Source organism: Papaver somniferum, chromosome 6 (genome assembly GCF_003573695.1).
Source record: "Papaver somniferum cultivar HN1 chromosome 6, ASM357369v1, whole genome shotgun sequence".
Lineage (NCBI taxonomy): Eukaryota > Viridiplantae > Streptophyta > Magnoliopsida > Ranunculales > Papaveraceae > Papaver > Papaver somniferum.
This window is the reverse complement of record NC_039363.1, coordinates 66,570,064-66,583,913: the sequence shown is the minus strand read 5'-3', so window position 1 is coordinate 66,583,913 and position 13,850 is coordinate 66,570,064. Positions and strand designations below refer to the sequence as shown.

Below are 13,850 nucleotides of genomic sequence, written 5' to 3'. Positions count from 1 at the left end.
TTTAGATTTTATCATAGAGTTGCGTAAGGAAAATATTTGGGGGCATAAATATTATTTTTTTGCTTCGGGACAAAAATTTCTCAGGAACCTCCTCGACATCTACCAAATAGGGCCGAATGCTCACCATGATTCAAGATAGCATACAAAATCTTCCCAGACATGGTTGATACACTGCATATTACAAAAAACATATATCAAAAACATATAAATGAAGACATCAAAGATCTAAACCACACGCAAAAGATCTCAAGAAGTAGCATTCTTAGGTTTAATCCACATACAATGATAAATCCAATAACTAATAAAAAAGACCCAAGTCACATCTAAAAGATCCCAAAATCGAATCCACTAACACAAAGATTTAACATTAAAAGATCCGAATCATATTTAAATTTATCTGAGAATCAACCTTAAAATCATAATAAATTGAAACATATACAGTGTACAAGAAAGTACACATTATGTACAGTCAAGAAATAAAAGAAATCAATTACTCTATCAATTTAAACCATGAATAAAATTTTCAGCTTGTTAATAAAATACACGGAAGAAAAGGAAAATCAAAAAAACAAAGACCAAAAATCGAATCTATTTCTTATCATACATCCAAAAACAAATCAAAAGAAAACTTAAAACAAAAGAGTTTCATGTCAATCAAAACTTTACAAATAACAAAATCAAAATCAGAAGAAGAAATCAAAAGATCGAATGAAAGACGAAAGACAAAATTGATTTCATCTCATGCATTAAAATTAAGGAAAAAAAAATCGAAGAAACATAATCGAAGAAACAAACAAAACAGTAGAAAGGATGAGACTAAAATATGAGATCTCTAACCTGTGATCGAAATCTGATGGAGAAGCAATTGAATCCAAAATCCCCTCAAAATCTCTCGCAGTCTCTCTCTCTCTATCTCTGAATCTCTCCTGATTTAAATTTGAAATCTGAAGATTAAAAAAAATTTGTTCATATCAAGGTATCATCATAATGAAGGGCATTTCTGGTTCTAGATTAGTTTGAACCCGTACGAGTTTGGACTAACTCGTTAACATTTTGACCAAACTGTTAAGCCGGAGGTTTTTTGGACTAGGGAGTACTAGGCCTAAGGACGCTAGACTAGAATGTCTAAAACCCACTAAAAATGAGATTAAACGTTAACTTCTACATCAAAAATATGGAAAGACATTTGAAACTCGCATATGTATTGGACCAGCGAGTAAAAAATTTGGTCCAAAATCATATTTTTGGACTAGCGAGTAAATTAGTTAGACGGGTAGACTAGACAATAGTCGGGTCTCCTAAATAGGACTGTACAGTAATTCCTAGAAAGGGTGTTTCAAATTCGAGGCTTGTCCTATTTCTAAACACCACAGCACAGCACTAATCCCTAAAATTTGTTTTTAGATTTCAAGGCCATCGATCACCATTGAGAAAATCTATAGCCACACACAGGTCCTAGGTTAAAAGACAATTTTCTCCGGCATAGGTAAATATGCATCCGCACATCAATTACGAAAACTGTCCCAAACTTAATAGTAGTATATCTTTAGATGCCACTTGAGCTTAACTGCGTGCATTCAAGTGCGTGCCTATGTTGGAGGTTTGGCATACAATAACATTCTCTACACACAAGCTTTGGGGAATATCTATTGCTGTCTGGTCTCAATTGAACCCCCAGAAGTCAAAACCGCGTCTTTGGTAATAATGCTCCATCGCTTTTGTTGGAAAATAACAAGCAATGAAGTTTTAACCCAAAAGGTTAAACCTCAGACTCGAAACTAAAACTGCACGAGTATATGACTAAAGGACTAAAGTAACAGAATAAAATTTTAGCTGCTGTAAGTGTTTGATTCCAGTTTTACATAGTTCTACCTCAGAATATCCAAGGTTAACAAATACTCATACATCTGAGGATATCCCTTAATATTTGTTGAATTCGAGCTTGTGCATTGCTCAAGAATCTGGTATTACAATGCCACCTTCCATGCACGTAAGCACCATTCTTGGGATAGAGAACTAAGATTTTGTTCATTGAAAGTCGAATCCCGTATCAACTGATTCTATATTACATTCATTTATCATATAAGTCCATTTCAAGTGTATCCTTTTACCAACGAAATCGAGGATCGAAAGGAAAAGAAGAATGCTGGGTAGAAATTACTTTCATGATCTACTCAGCTTCTTCTTCTTCTTCTTCTTCTCCTTCTCCATACATTTATATGGTGGGTTACTTAAAACAGCAGAATCAACATATCTTTATCACTACTGTTTAGATGGTAATTACGTTCCAACAAATACATTTCAAACCAATCTCAACAGCCTTCTCTCCACACTATCCAATTCTATTACAATGAACAACGGATACAACAACGCGACAGACTGTTGGTGAATCACCTGATACAGTTTACGGGTCTTACCAATGTAGAAAAGATATCGATGCAGATACATGCCAACAGAGATGTGTTCAACCAGGTTTTAATGAGCTTGCATTATTGTGTCCTAATTCTTATGAAGCAATTATATGGTATCATAGATGCACGTTAAGGTAGCTAATAGACCATTCTTCGAAATCATGGAAGACGAACCATCTTACACATTGATCGTGAACAACGAGTTGAACAACAACCTTACTAACCCAAATCAGTTTACTAAAGCATTAGTCGGTTTGGTTGAAGATCTTTCAAGAAAAGCCACTCTTGTTACTGGTCATGATTCTGGTTCAGGTTCTGGTGCAGGTGCTGGTCGGATTTGGTTATTTGCTACCGGGAAAACAAATTTTCCGGCATCTGATGGAGATAAAATCTACGGGTTAATACAATGTGATTCAGTTATAACACCAAAGAGTTGCAGAACATGTCTTGTAAAGATTAAGGTTGATGCCGGAATAGATTGTTATGGGAAGAGAAATGGAGAAATAATGCGACCTAGTTGCTATCTTCGATATCAGAGTGACGATTTCATCCATGTTGACGTGCCTAGTACCACTGAAAAACCAGCTCCATCTCTAACACCACATTCTTCGAACAACACGACAATGGCTAAACCTACAAAGAGTACGCCATTCTTATACTTAGAAGACTTTTTTTTAAATTTGTACAGTAATTATTGATTTTCCAGAGTGTCAGTTGAGGGGTGAGTATCAACTATCAAGTTGATCTCATTGCATAGTATGCACTTGATCAGTATTGTTAGCAAAGGATATTGCGCACTCTAATTTTCTGACACAAGTACTGGGGCAGGGGTCTTACCTCCTTTTTACAACATCGCTATGCACAATCTGAAATTTAACATACGTCTATTTGTACGTAAAAGTCGGTTTAGAATAGATAGTAAAACATTTTGCCCCCTAGATGATGACTGGAACATAGACAGTCTTCAGTAGGTCTCCTTCTTCTTGCATCTGTTATTGTGAAAAATATTGGCAGTTTCCATAACCATAACTTTCAGTTTCTTCAATCCCTAGCTATACTTCGAAAATCTGAAATGTTGCACGTTATACATGAAGACCAAAACAACGCCGTGCTAAAATAATTTGATACTCCCCAAAATTATGAGTTGGCGAGAGGTGTATTCTTCTTCTTTGGGGATTATCAGTATTGAAGAGCAAATCTGGATATAATTTTTGTTTTCTTCTAGGATGACTCTTGTTAGGGAAATAGTTTAGTCACTTATTCGATAGTGGAACACATTTCATTACATGGCTTGTCAGAGATGAACCACAATGGTACATAACTTGCCAACTGCATTTTCAATCTAGTCTTACTCCTCTTTGCTTTGCTTAAGAGTTTTGAACACTGAATTTCATGCTGCAGGAAAGATTAAGACATCATCAATGATTGCTGTTGCTATAGTTATTAGTATAGTTGTTATAGCAATTATAATGACAACCATTATCCGAATGCAATCATCTACTGCTACAAATGGACATTACTTGATCTGCTTAAGAAGATGGATAGCAAAGAATTTAATGGATGGTACATTTTCCATTCTACTCAATGTCAGTGGTTTTAATTAATGAGTTACAATATGTAAGTAATGTGCCATGTATTTTGTTTGATGAAGATGTGGATGATATGGCAACCGCTGAGTCCTTGCAATTTAATTTCACCACGATTAGAGCTGCAACAAACAACTTCTCGGAGGCTAATAAACTAGGCCAGGGTGGTTTTGGTTCTGTTTACAAGGTACTATATGCAATTAAGTGCATTACCATGCATACATTGCCGAAATCAAATTGAAGACAACTTGTGGTAAGTTGTTTTAATGTCCTGAGCAGGGTACACTTCCAAGTGTGCAAGAAATAGCAGTGAAAAGGCTTTCTAGCAATTCAGGTCAAGGAGAAGAAGAATTTAAGAATGAGGTGCTTTTGGTAGTCAAACTTCAACACAGGAATCTTGTTAGACTTCTTGGCTTCTGTTTACAGTTGGAAGAAAAACTACTCATTTACGAGTTCATGCCAAATGCAAGCCTCGATCAATTCATATTCGGTTTGGCTCCAACTAATCTCTTTCTCGGAAAAGACTAATCGTATAGTTCTGTTTTTCCATTTCTAATAGAAAACAACTGCTGGTGCGTGATTTTAAAGTACAAAGAATAATATTTGGTCTGTATATGTGAATGTGCAGATCCGTTAAACGTAAACGGTTAGATTGGGATAGACGATACAAGATTATAGAAGGAATCTCTAGAGGTCTTCTATATCTTCATGAAGATTCGCGACTTAGGATTATTCATCGAGATCTCAAGCCTAGCAATGTATTATTAGATGCAGATATGGAGCCAAAAATTGCAGATTTTGGCATGGCTAGGATGTTCAAGGTTGATCAACATCAAGCTAGTACAAAAAGAATTATGGGAACATAGTAAGTTTTTGTATTTCAAACCGTAAAGCAACCGGTTGTTTTAAAATACTAGTACATATTATAACTTGCATATCTGCAGTGGATATATGGCTCCAGAGTATGCAATGCGAGGGCACTTCTCAGTCAAATCAGATGTCTTTAGCTTCGGAGTGTTGGTCCTAGAGATTCTTAGCGGAAAGAGAATCAACTCTTTCCACGAATCAAAAGGTGTCGACGACCTTCTAACTTATGTAAGTATGATCCCCATTCATAAGAACTCTTTTTGCTTATATATCCGGTCAATAAGCTGGATGAGAAAAATGAGAAATTCTTACAGGCATGGGCATTGTGGAAGAAAGGGACGGCTTTAGAACTGTTAGATCCAACACTGAAGGAGAACCATTCGAGAGGGGAAGTGATGAGATGTATCCACATAACATTATTATGTGTTCAAGAAGATATGACAGATAGACCTACAATGGCAGCCATCATTCAAAAGCTCACCAACTTCTCAGTTAGTCTCCAATTACCCACATCACCACCTACGTATTTTGTGAAAAAGAAAGGTGAAACATCTACATCTTTTGGAGATAATGTCGATGAAGATCAGTATACTGTCAATGATGCATCAATTACCCAATTGCACCCTAGATAACAGTATATTTGAGAATTTTATACAATTCAATAACACTAATTGTATTCGCTTTCTAGTATTTATATTTACGAGCAAATTAGTGAATAAGATAAGGTTTTACCTAAATGCCACCCACAGTTTAAAAACACAATAGATGTACACCCAATCTAAAGTGCGTAATGAAGACTCACCTTCTTTTACAGCTACCGCCACCACCATGGCTGGGGCTGCACAAGATCCGCCCATGATACCCAAACCCACCCGTACCCGCTAAATCCGTGGGTTTTTAATCCATACCCGCCCGTTGTGGGTGCGGGGTTGGTTATGAAAAAAAAAAACCCGCTGTCTGTGGGTGCGAGGTTGGTTTAAGCTAATACCCGCCCATACCCGCCCAAAAAACCCGCAGATTATATATCATTAGATAAAACTAATCCTAGTCGTCCATTATGAAACCCTAATACTAGTAGATAGGATAACTGATAACCCTCATTCACTTTCTACACTCTTCTCTCTGTTCGACCTCTCCTCTTCTTCCTCCTCAGTTCTTCTTCTTCACCTACGAACGAAAATTACCAGAAATCTTCACCAGAAATCGACAACAACAACTTCGAATCTTCACCAGAAATCGACAACAATCGAAAAATCAACAGATTCAACACTTAATCTTCATATGTGAACTTCCTAGATATGAATATTTTGGGGGTTTTGGTTTTTTTTTCTCACTTAATCAAGGAGAATAGAAGTTACTCTAAATACTTGAATATAAAGCGGGTTTAAACCCGTTTAAACCCATACCCGCCCAACCCGTAGCGGGCGGGTAACAAAACCCGCCCGCTGTTTGTGGGTGCGGGGTTGGTTATGAAAAAAAAAACCCGCAGTCTGTGGGTGCGAGGTTGGTTTTAGCTTATACCCGCCCATACCCGCCCATGTGCAGCCCTAACCATGGCAGTCCTCCTCATAATTCTGTACCATATCAATGGATTTTCATCTTTTGTTTTTTCGTTTGTTGGCGGGAAGATCGTGTCCATGGATCTTATTGCGAAGTTTTCATGTTATATACTCCAACTTGGGAAATCTCTTTGTATATTGGAATCGAGCAGACTTTGTAGACATAAGAGATCCCGATATCCAACTTGTGATCGTGACTATAATTAATCTCTGTCAACAACTTAAAAACCTAATCGATCAACATAATGTAAGATCGAGGCCGGCCTAAGTTTTATAATCCATTGTTTTTAAGAATGATCCAGTTATAGGATCGTTGCCAGCCAGTACCCTTCAGAGTAGTAATACATGATCTGGATTTCAGACGGTTGTACCTATCCAAATCAGCGTATGGCATCAAAATAGTGATGATTCAATAAATGGATCCCATCGATACGAAATCTTTCCAGAGATTCATGGCCGACACCTACAAAAAAAAGGGTCAACTTAACGTTTGCGGTACCTAACTTTAAATCGAAAAATTAATTTGACATCCATATAAAAATAAGATAATTAATAGGGGAAAACCCACTTTTACTAGAGGGAAGCTGACCCGGTCTAAATTATTTGACTATTAGTCAATATTGGGTAGATGTAATAATAAGCTTTCCCCATATCAATTTTTTTTTTCAAGTTTAGATTCCCATATCGCCCTTCAAACGTGTGTATGGCATGAGAACTTCGTCTGGATTGTATGATATAGGTGCAGCAACGAAACTAGTACCGGACGGACAAATCAGAGAACTTATCAAAAATAAAAGCAAACAAACCTATTATATCAGCTTCAATAGTAATTTGTAGGTCGTTCCTATTAATGCTGCTACTTGTTAACTGAAACTTCTATAGATGTCAAGGTCGTGCATTTGATCTTATGAAAAGACAAGCTTTCGATGGTGGAACTATAACTGGAAGACGTAATTATATGTCAAAGGACGTTTGGGAAGGGCATATACCCAAGTAAGACAATGCAAGTGTTATATGAGACTAACTGCCAACTATCTAACTTCGAAACATTAGCAATCTAGACTAACTGCCAACGATAAGGAGACTGCACGTATATTATAATCAGTCCAATGATATGAAAAATGAAAAAGCAAATAAAAAATGAAAGACACTGCACACTGTCCTTGCGAACTTGAAAATTCTACCGTACTAAACTTATTTCATTTCAACCAAAGAAAGCATTCTCGTTTCTGCAATATCAAAATATGTCCTCCTAAGATTTTTTTTTTTTTTTTTTTTTGATAAAGTTATACTAAAGAAAAGGTCAGGCCTAATAAACAAAACATACCATACTTGGTCTGACAACAGCAACACAACAAATGTCGCATCTTCATGTAATCAGTACCACTGAAATACTGCCTAACTAACTGGAATGCTTGACTGATTCAGTCTGCAAAACACTAAAACACCTGCAATACAACTTAAATGATGAGAACTGCATTTCCAGGCTGCAATCTGACTTCGAAAATGCCTGCTACAGATCCAGGCTTCAAATCTGGCAGCAAGAAAATGACTTCCATACCACTGCAGTGAAGGATCAGACTGTAATCGTCACTGCATACTGTCTGCTACAAATCTAGACAGAAAACTGACTGCAATCTCCGAACTTGGAAAATAACGTTATTCTCCGATGAAATCATCCAAGTTAATCGTTTCCATCCTCTCATCTTTGTTTTTGGGCCTAGTTATTTTCGTGAGCGCTTCATATACCGCAATTCTGTTCTTGTATGGAGCTAACCATTCCCGTCCACAATCAGTTAAGGGTTTCTCTGCAAAATCATACGGTGGATATGGAGGGATCGGCGCATTGGATTCCACCTGCAGACTCACAAAATGTCGTCCATCAACGAATCCCATAAAGATGATCTTACCCTTTGTCCTATTATAAGGTCTAACATGGTTAGATACAAAAGTATAGCTACCGTGCTCACTGTATACGACAACGACGGTTGTGAAAAATTCAGTTAAGTCTAAATTGGAAGAAGCAGGACGAGTTGCATAGTCAAGTCCAATTTCATCGCCTCCAACATCCACAATTGGAACTTCATTCTCATAATCAAGAACCTTAACAAATATAAAAAATAGCGTTAGTTGCATCTCAGAGAGTTTGAGAGAGTTTGAGAGAGTGTAGGGAGTTTGAGAGAGTTTGGTGTTTTTGAGTTCAGGGAGTTTGGGGGAGTGTAGGGATTTTGAGAGAGTTTATTAGAGGGAGTTCGGGGGAGTTTGGGGGAGTTTGAGAGAGTTCACTCCTAACTCATTCTCTTTTAAGAAACAATAAACCCTCATTTACAAATAACATTGATCTTTAATCAAAAGAAAAAATAAATGAAAATGATCATATTTCTGTATCAATAGTATATTATTTTGTGTAACGAGATATTTTTTTCCCTTCAATTTAACGGTCTCCATACAATTCTAACTCCCTTTGTTCACGAACATTTTCCCACATATCATCCGCTATACTCTTTCTCCATGCATTAGCTTCTTGACGTTGTTGTTCTTGAGTTTGTTGTGTCAAAATTTCGTCGTCATTTACAAGCGTTGATGGATGGCTATCTTCCTCTTCCTCTTCCTCGACCGGAAACTCATCTGAACGGCATTCTTTTCGTAAGAAGTTGTGTAGGCCTGCACAAGCTGTCATTATCTCCGCTTGCACCTGATACGGAAATGGAGGTTGAGACTTAAAGATCAAGAAACGAGACTTCACAACACCAAACAATCTTTCAACTATATTCCTCAAAGAAGCATGACGCATGTTAAATAATTCTTCAGCCTTTTTCGCATGATTACCCGTACCAGAAAATTCTTTCAAATGATAACGTTGGCCACGAAATGGTGTTAAACAATATCGTCGGTTTGCAAAGCCACCATCCCCCAAGTAATATTTACCTGAATAAAACACAAAAAGAAAACTTCGTCAAGTAGAACCCGAAAATAACTTAACCAAAAAACTCAAAACTTCACATTAGATAAAAGTAAAATTACCTTGCGGTATTTTCAGTCCATTTCTTTTTGTCATTGCGTCGTTAAGTATTTTCGAATCATGAGAAGACCCTTCCCATCCACTGAGCACGTATATGAACTCCAAGTCGAAGTTGCAAACCGCTAACACATTTTGAGATGTAATTCCATGTCGATTCCGATAAACGGCTGCATTTCTTTTCTCTACCATTGCTGGGATATGTGTACCGTCCATAGCTCCAATGCAATCCTTAAAGTAAGGATAAAATCGTGTACTCTCACGAATTTTAAATGGAGTTGCACTTGTTGGCTTAGACATCATCCTCGGAGCTATAGAATTTAAAGCTCGCAACATCCTGTTGAAGTTTTTACTAACTGGCCATCGAGAGCGACCAAATGTGTCACGTATTGTGCAATATCGTGAACTTTGGCCAACAACGAGTAAAAATGTACCAAGCATTTCTTCAATAGAAACACATCTTGTATCACATAATGATGTACTTTCTCTAATGATACAACATAGTTTTAGAAAAATATCAGGGTACATCCTATAACTTCTTCGAAAGTCTTCTGGGTCTTGACGCAAAACTCTCCTTATATAGTTATATCCAAACAAAGTAACTGGGCGTCTCATTGGTCTTTCAATACGCTGACTTTGTATGTATTGCAATTGCTTGATTATATCCATCAACCATGAATGCACCGCTGAAAGTATATTCAAAAATATGGATAGTTCAAATTCATTATTGCTGCTTACCTCTTCATCATCATTGCTTTCTTCTTCTGTATCAAAGGCTTCATCTTCACTATCAGTAGATAAATCCAAATCAGACATGTTCACCTAAAAAGATGATAAAAGTACTTTTTTTTATTAGAATCATCATTATTTCAAAAGCATAAAAGTATATGTATATAGAAAATAAGCATATAGAATATAAAGTTCATAAATTCAATCATAATAACCATAAAGATGTCAATCCATAAAAATTATTAGCAATCAATCCATAATAATAAGTTCTCAACTTGGAGAAAAAAATTTAAATACTAATAGTTACGAAGAAAAACGATCAAATGTTGTAACTCTAAAAGCCCATTAAACCTAATAGAAACTTGCAAAGATGACAGGTTTATGCTTTTAACTTTGAACCATCCACAACTTTCTCTCTTCAGGAGTAAAACGTATGAATAAGTTCTTCTTGTGATTGTTGTCCAGCATTTCAATTACTTTCAGCTTATCTTCCAAAGAAATTTCATTCATGCCATAAACAAGATCCCATACTTGGTTATCTTTCTTATCCTTATCAATTCTACGCATTTCTTTTTCAATTTTGCGGTCTTCTTCTCTTTCGAAATAAGAGCATGCATTGAATCAATAGAATAAGCAATCGATGAACTGTTGGAAATCAATTTCTCTAGATAATCAGACTGCCCAGTAGGATTAGTTGATGTAGAAGAGTCACCAATATCACACCTTGGTCTTTTCTTTGGTGCCGTTTTTCTGACGGGAATTTTCGTTGTGTTCATATCTTGAGTTTCATCTTTATCTTGTTCATCACTTTCCTCTAAGCCATATCCCACGTATGATACGTTAAAAGCACTATCATATTGCTCTCGTTGAGTATAATCAACATCGAAGTAATTATCTTGTTCATCTTCCTTATCACAGGTTCTAGCACTTGTACCCTCATGGGTAAGATCAACTGTAACTTTTCCAGAAGCACATTTATTCCCAAAAACAATAAGCAAGTCACCATAGTCTTTACCATTATCTTCCCTTAAGTTAGTTTGGTTTGGATGGCTCTGTTAACACACAAAATAAATAAAGGATAAAGCATGAATTAGAACTCTGCACAAAATAGAAGAAAAAAATATCAAATTAGTTGTCAGTAAGTAACATACACATACCTCAAAGTAATTGTTCCACATCTCGTCGGATCCAGTAATCATCTTGTTAGCATCATCCCAACCAAATCCAGAAGTACAAGATTTAAACAAATCCTGGTATTGACCAAATCTAGTCTTCAGCCATCTATGTTTCCCTTTATAGTTCTCAAAAGATTTGTCACAACCACATGCTTGGTTAAGTTTTGGAAGTATCTCCTCTTCCACTATTCTCTTAGTAAAACATCCACTAGTGTCTTTCTTCTTCTCAAGTGTAGCTTCTACCAACAGTTCCAATAATTTCTCAGTCTCTCGAGTTGTCCATTGTTTGTAATTCGTAGTCACTTCCGTTTCCGGTTCCGTATTCTTATTCTTCCTAACATTATTTTTCTTCTTGTTGTTTTCAGAAGATTGGCTGGATTTTTCCATTCTATGGTGTGACATGTTAGCTACATTAGTACTTAGACTAATACTAGAACTTAACAAAGCAAGAAAGAAGAGATTCTATGGTGATGAAATTCAGCAAATTTCGTCTCTTTAGAAAGCCGAGGAATCCCTCATTAACATAAAAATGATAAGAAATAAATATGGGTTTGATAGCTGTGCCCAAAGGTCTAAACCAAACAGGGCAGAAATCACGTTTTCAAGACTTGAATACGTCTTCAGAAAATTTTAGATTTCACAATCTTTACTCAAAAAATCATACAAAAATCATTGTGTGATGGAATTCAACAAATTTGGTATTGTTGCAAATCTAAGAAACTCCTATTTAACATAAAAATTATATCGCAAAGGAATGAGTTTTATAGATATGTCAGAATCATCTCGAAAAACAGGGCAGAAATCACGTTTTCCGGACTTGAATACGTCTTCAGAAAATTTTAGATTTCACAATCTTTACTCAAAAAATCATACAAAAATCAGTGTGTGATGGAATTCAACAAATTTGGTCTTGTTGCAAAGCTAAGAAACTCCTTTTTAACATAAAAATTATATCGCAAAGGAATGAGTTTTATAGATATGTCAGAATCATCTCGACAAACAGGGCAGAAATCACGTTTTCAGGACTTGAATACGTCGTCAGAAAATTTTAGATTTCACAATCTTTACTCAAAAAATCATAAAAAAATAATTGTGTAATGGAATTCAACAAATTTGGTCTTGTTGCAAAGCTAAGAAACTCCTATTTAACATAAAAATTATATCACAAAGGAATGAGTTTTATAGATATGTCAGAATCATCTCGACAAACAGGGCAGAAATCACGTTTTCAGGACTTGAATATGTCGTCAGAAAATTTTAGATTTCACAATATTTACTCAAAAAATCATAAAAAAATCATTGTGTGATGGAATTCAACAAATTTGGTCTTGTTGCAAAGCTAAGAAACTCCTCTTTAACATAAAAATTATATCACAAAGGAATGAGTTTTATAGATATGTCAGAATCATCTCGACAAACAGGGCAGAAATCACGTTTTCAGGACTTGAATACGTCGTCAGAAATTTTTTAGATTTCACGGTCTTTACTCAAAAAATCAGACAAAAATCATTGTGTGATGGAATTAAACAAATTTGGTCTGGTTGCAAAGCTAAGAAACTCCTCTTTAACATAAAAATTATATCACAAAGGAATGAGTTTTATAGGTATGTCAGAATCGTCTCGACAAACAGGGCAGGAATCACGTTTTCAGGACTTGAATACGTCGTCAGAAATTTTTTAGATTTCACGGTCTTTACTCAAAAAATCATACAAAAATCATTGTGTGATGGAATTCAACAAATTTGGTCTGGTTGCAAAGATAAGAAACTCCTCTTTAACATAAAAATTATATCACAAAGGAATGAGTTTTATAGGTATGTCAGAATCGTCTCGACAAACAGGGCAGGAACATGTTTTTCAGAAAAATCTATACGAAAAACACTATTAGGGTTTTGACCGAGAGAGAGAGAGTACGCACAAAAAAAACTATACACAATCAAAATAAACAATCATGGAGATCAAAGATATGAAAAACAATCAAAATAGTACACAAATCAAACTATAAACAATCATGGAGATCAAAGAAGAAAAAAACATACCTGGAAAAAACGTTTCCTCTTCTTTCTCCTATGGTTTTCTACGCATCAAACTCCTTCCCAAATCTCTACTCTTTTGAGAGATTTGTTGTGAGACCAAAATACACCTAAAAACTCCTTTGAACTCCCTAAAGCAACCAACTCCCTAGTATTGTAGGGTTTTATGACTAACAGGGAGTTCAAGAGCTTTTTTTAAACTCCCCAACGACTAACAGATGTTTTCTAGGGAGTTTAGGAGACTCCTCTAAACTCCCCCACGACTAACGGGGATTTGGAGAGACTCCCTCAAACTCCCCCACGACTAACAGGAGAAAACACAAATACATTAAAATCTCTCGAACTCTCCCACGACTAACCCCCGGTAAATTGGAAGAAGCAGGACGAGTTGCATAGTCAAGTCCAATTTCATCGCCTCCAACAACCACAATTGGAACTTCATTCTCATAATCAAGAACCTTAACAAATATA

General features: G+C 36.1%; 1 pseudogene; it reads left to right on the top strand.

The window, feature by feature from the left end:
* The first annotated feature begins 2,572 nt into the window (after positions 1-2,572).
* LOC113290882 lies at positions 2,573-8,042 on the top strand (annotated as a pseudogene).
* The last annotated feature ends 5,808 nt before the right edge of the window (positions 8,043-13,850 follow it).